Here is a 5,880-nt window from a genome sequence, read left to right as displayed (position 1 = left end):
AGAAATCTAGGGCTCCTACAGTGATCGGTGGGGGGAGAATGTGTCTTGGAGGGTAACTACTGTTTAAAAAACATTATGCACGTCTTGACTTCCACTAGGACTCCACTATACCCAACCATCTACAAGGATTAGAAATACAGGCAATAGCTAAATCTCTCCAGTCTTCACATACAGCCTCCAAGAAATTAGCTTGAGCCATACAATCTGAAGGTTTAGAAAGAATATCTACAAACACGGAGGTTAGCATTTGTGTTTGTACCTCCTGTGTATCTACCTCGACAATTTTATAGTTTACCCTATTTAATTCTAGGTATTAGATCATTTTCTAGATGAGAAAATCCAGGGACTTACAGAGACTTAGTGCATGTCTACATTCATACAAGTAAATGGCAAGACTTCACATTCAGACCCAGATCTGTGTCATTCCCATGAAGTTGCTGCTTCTACTATGCTCATGGTTATCAACTTCCCTTATCGTAATATGCCATCTCTCACCGTTCATTCTCTCACAAGAATCATCACTGAACAATATTGCCACCCTGGAAGCAAAAAGACCCAGCTAACCTCCAAGGAGGATATAGTTTAAAGATATTCTGTTTCATTATGATTTATAGCAAGTACTAAGGACATAAACACTGCAATCACGTTGTGGGGGATAAGGTCTACTTGCTACAGCTTTAAATATAAGCAAAATGAGCATTTTTACCACTAGGTAATAAGAATTGTAATGACAATAAATAAAAAATAACTAGTTCCAGACAAAATCTAAGTGATCAGTGCCAGGCAAGCTCTCCAGAGATGATAAATCACTTTTGTAAGTGGACTGTTATAAAACCTTCCACCTCTGGTGGTACAGCACCACTGCCTGGGAACCACAGTGCCTTGCTGCTGCTAAAGGCTTTGGACCAGCAGACCTGCAAACCTGCATATATATCTGACTCTATTCTCTACCTGTCTATTCTATCTCTGTCTATTCTCTACCAACAGATAAAATTTGCCTTTTAACATAGAAACCAGAACCTCTGCCCAAACTCATCAATGGTCCTCACTAACATCTAGAAAAGCCTGACCTACAAGCCTTATGTCAGGGATTGCCAGTGGCACTGGAATTGCCCCTCAGAAGTGGTTTGAACATTTGATGGAGTGGTTTTTGTTTTTATAATGATTGGGGGCCACTGTTAGCTGGAGAGAGGAAGAACATATTGCACATATGAGTCCCACAATGTGCAAGGGCATCTCTCACAAAGAAGGATTGACCCATGATGTATATCTCTGAATGACCGACTAAAAACCTATGTGTTGGGGCCGGGTACAGTGGCTCATGCCTGTAATCCCAGCACTTTGGGAGGCCGGGGCGAGTGGATCACTTGATCTCAGGAGTTCAAGACCAGCCTGGTCAACATAGTGAAACCTGTCTCTACTAAAAATACAAAAATAAGCTGAGTGTGCTGGTACACATCTATACTCTCAGCTACTTGGGAGGCTGAGGCAGAAGAATTGCTTGAACCGAGGAAGTAAAGGTTGTAGTGAGCTGCGATTGCACTACTGCACTCCAACCTGGGTAACGGAGTGAGACTCCGTCTCAAAAAACTAAACCAAACCAAACCAAACCAAACCAAAACAAAAAAAACACCTCTATGTATTGGTATCTGAGCCTAGAGTCTAACTTGTTTTTATATGTTAGAGAGTTTTCTGCATGATTCAAAATTTCTTAAATTTTCCAGGAATGCAAAGTACTGTGCATTTTGCAAGACTTACTTTGTTTTGATCAAAAATTTATCCAAAAGTGTTCACCAGTCTGGAAAACCATGACACTGCTGGTGAATGATATCCCTCGTGAGATTTAAGTCAGCGGTGCAGCATGGCTGCATTGGTCTGCACATATGGCTGTTGCATTCAGGGTGGTTCTTCATATAGATGCAGGACTGCTGGTATGGCATTTACATATTAAAAATATAGTATTCATTATAGGTTTATTTCCTTGTATTCCTCTCTTACATTACAATTAGGCTATTATATTGATTTGCTTTAATTACTGGCATGGGAAAGATATGTTATCTATGAATTTCATTGCAGGGTAGTAGAGGAGAATTGAAAAAACAATGGATTTAACAAGGAAGAGTTGGCTGCGATAGGGCTGAGGACACTGTCCTAGATGATGTGCCCTGTATCAAACTCTAAACCCAACTCTTCCCAGCACTCCCTCCACTCCACCACATTGACCCGTCAGCTTTCCAATCAAGCTGGTGCCCACGTCAGAGTCTCTGCTCTCGCCGTTTCTCTGTTTTAAATGCCCATCCTCTAAATTTCATCGTTCTCCCTCACTTCATTCAGGTATTCACTCAAAAGCCACCACCTCCAAGAGGTCTTCCACAACCTCCATTCATCACATCCCTCTCCACCTCCACGCATCCTTTACATTCCTCCACAGCACACATCGCTACCTAAAATGCTACTGGCTATTACAATTTTTATTTACCTGTCCTTTGTCTCCATCGTGGGAATATGTACTCCATGAAGGAGGTGGAATCTGCTATTTTGGTGCCTGGAATAGTGGAAAGTGGCAGGAATTGGGTGCTTGATGAATATTTGTTAAATAAGTAAATTAATGTGTGAAGATACTGCCTGTGTTCCTGCTCCCTAGAAGCTAGGAATAATTTCTTTCTCTTTCCTAGCTACATAATTTATAGTCAATCGAACTCAGCATTAATTCTTTCAAATATATCCATCAAATGCCTACCGTATTTCAGGCACTGAGAATACAATAATAAATAACACGTATCCTGCCCGCACACTTTGCAATTAATGATCAGCTCTGGCATCTCTGAAGTATTTCAATCCTACAATGAAGTGACTTTGTGAAACGCACACCCATTTCTATTTTATATTCTGAGTATCTTTAAAATATGGTAATTATGATATTCATAAATCAGGAGATATCCCTCATATATTCAGAAGAGAGTTGTTATCACATATAGAAGAATTTTTACTCATGTGGAAAATCTTTTCCCCAGTCCTGGTGATATTCTTCGAGTTTCCAAGACACCACCCTTCAGAGATAAAGAGAGCTGAAGGCTAGGTAGTAGTTGAATAAGTAAAACTTCTAGTTCCCTTGAGTATGGTAGTCAGGAGGACCCTTCACCTACCCGGCTGAGATAAAGTCTTCTCTCTAAGGCACAGAGGGACCACATGCTCTCTGAAGGATCCTGGCAGCTAGAAAAGTCCAATCAGTCCTCTTTCTTAGGGTAGCACAGGGTAGCATCAGGCCCACTGATGACGCACAGCCACTCTGGATATTCCAGGCAGGGGCTGAGAATTCAGACCCTTTTCTTTCCCTACTTTATGTCCAGGTACCCTTCCCATATGCTTGTGAGAAAGACAAAGGCAAGTTGAAAACTAACAGAGCCTCTATTTGCACAACGCTGTACAACAAATTTTTCATCCATTTTTACACTTGGAGGAAAGATAATATACTCTTTTTATACATGAGCAAATTAAAGTGCAGATGTTCGGCAACTTGGTAAGGCTGTATCTTATACCAAGGTCCTCTGACTACAAGAAAGGGAATAGAAATGACAGGATAAAATCAGGCTTGGGGAATTCTCTGTGGATTTTAATTCTCATAGGCATAGAACTTCACATAAAGAGCTGGCTCTATCACATTCTGATCAAACGTTTAAACAAATCCCAATACAAAGTCTATTTGGGCACACACACCCACCCTGTTCCCACCTCATTCCCAGCCCTCACAATTCCATGAAGTCCGATCATGATTCCCAGAAAGACTCCAGAAATGCGCAAACCATAGAGTAGGCCAGAATGAACCTCCACCCTTGCCCCAAATTTTAACAGTGACACAGGAATAATATCCTTACCTGCTCAGAATTCTCATGGTTAGGCAGCTCCATTACCATGCTAGGATACGGGGAGAATCAGGAAGATGTATGTAGTAGTCTAGATTATGGTTAAAAAATGTGACATACCCCTTTTTTGAACTCCCCCCCCCCACCCCCACCACACACCCTGAATTTTTCCTTTCAGGCCAGGGCTTAAAGCAGAAATATCTGGGATAGGCTGAGTTAACAATAAACAGAAAGCTCCAAGAAAGAATGCTCAGGAACTTCTGGTCCACACCACATTCTACAAAGGCCATGTCTATGGGACTGGTGGGAGAGAGACAACATCTGAATTGGCCTTCCACCAAAGTAACCCAGAAATGTAAAGCCATGTTAGCTCTTACTGCAAGAATTTTAAGTCTTTAAAGTACCATACTACTTCAAGAGAATTTCAGAGTTTCCATTTGTATAAACATGCACACACATGGAAGCAGAAAACATCAATCTCCCTCCAGAGTCCTCTTGTCTACGCCGTCAATTCCCCCTACCTTTTGGCATGGTTGCTTTAAGTTCCTATGCAGACTCTCCCACCTCCCCCTACCTCAGCTTCCTCAGAGTGCAAGTGCATGGCTGTGTCCTCTGGTTACCCGTCCAGAGTCCCACATAGAGATGCTGAGTCTCCCCAGCAGTCCTGGGAAATATATCTTCTCAAGTTTCCTGGGTTCACCTGAGGTGGAGGACAGTTCCTGGCAGAGGCAGCTCCCTCTAGCTAATAAGCTAGAGGTAGCAGTAAGCAAGGGAGAGAGCCAGACCAGCCCAAAACAGAAACCCAAGCTACATCACAATCTGACCACGCTACAAATCTGGCTAAATGTGGCCCCTCAGACGAGACAAGGAGACAGCAGAAGTGAATGCAGGAGGAGACAGGTGGTGAGAACACGTCTTGTTGAAAATCAGGAATTATGGAAATAGCATTCAGATACAACACTTGAAGTTTGTCCTACAAACAGAAAGGGGTACAAACTTTTCATAGTGAAGAGCATTTAAGTATAAAACCTTCAAGTTTCTGGGGATAAGCTCGTCCAACTTGCTGCTGGTAATCAGTGTGTTGCTCTGTAGTTTATTTCACTGAGACAAAGAGCAATGATTACATTTCACCTGATAGATCAGGAAGTGAGTGATGAGCTTTAGCACAAAAAGCCCCAGGAATGAAAAAGTATAGCTGACAGACAATGCAAGAAATTATCCTCTGCATAACGCTGCCCACCTCCTGACATCCACCACATGAAAACCCTTTGGTCAAGGAAGGCATTACCTCAGAGGACAGTTGGACATTTCCTTATTGGCATATGGGGAAATCTGCCCTTTTGTGGTCTCAGAGGTCAAAGAAGGAAACCACAGTAGTTCCAAAACCTGTGACTTTGCGTCTTGGTCACTCTGTGCCAATTATCCAACTGTGAAGTAAAGGATTCAAATGCTGTGTCAGTTGGGCTGAGCAGAGAGACGCAGCAGACATCTGAGCCTTACGAGACAATGAAATCCATAAGAGAGGAATACAGAAAGAATGAAGAGTGAGGGAAAGGAAAAGGGGAGGAGGTCCAGGATTCTCAAGGAAAGGGGTTTCCTTTCTTTCCTCTATAGCCTCCAGAGAGGAATAAATATAATTAGCAGCCTAGCCTGACAGTATTCAAAATAAAAGAGGCACCTGCCAGGTGACCATCTCTGCCGGGACTCGAACCCGGAACCTCTGGATTAGAAGTCCAGCGCGCTCGTCCATTGCGCCACAGAGACCTCACCACACACACAGCATCAGCACCAGAACTGAAAAAGCACATACCTTCTGCATCACCGAGCCATCTCAGCATCCTGCTCTCTGAGCGGTGGGGGGGGACAGGGACAGCTGGAAAATCTGGAGTGGAGATCCACCAGCCGGCTTCATCAAAGCTTTTCTCAATACTGTGGATCCAATGGTCCCCAGAGGATTGGCGGAATGTGACAGCAGTCAATTTCCCAGACTCAGAATCCCTGATGGAATAGGACAGAA

At 43.0% G+C, this 5,880-nt stretch overlaps 1 non-coding gene across 1 annotated transcript; it reads right to left on the bottom strand.

Moving 5' to 3' along the window:
• Window positions 1–5,553: 5,553 nt before the first annotated feature.
• Window positions 5,554–5,627, bottom strand: TRNAR-UCU (transfer RNA arginine (anticodon UCU)). Its single transcript has one exon. It is a non-coding gene; the product is annotated as a tRNA-Arg (tRNA).
• Window positions 5,628–5,880: the final 253 nt, after the last annotated feature.

Source organism: Saimiri boliviensis, chromosome 19 (genome assembly GCF_048565385.1).
Source record: "Saimiri boliviensis isolate mSaiBol1 chromosome 19, mSaiBol1.pri, whole genome shotgun sequence".
Lineage (NCBI taxonomy): Eukaryota > Metazoa > Chordata > Mammalia > Primates > Cebidae > Saimiri > Saimiri boliviensis.
This window is presented reverse-complemented; position numbering and strand designations above follow the sequence as displayed.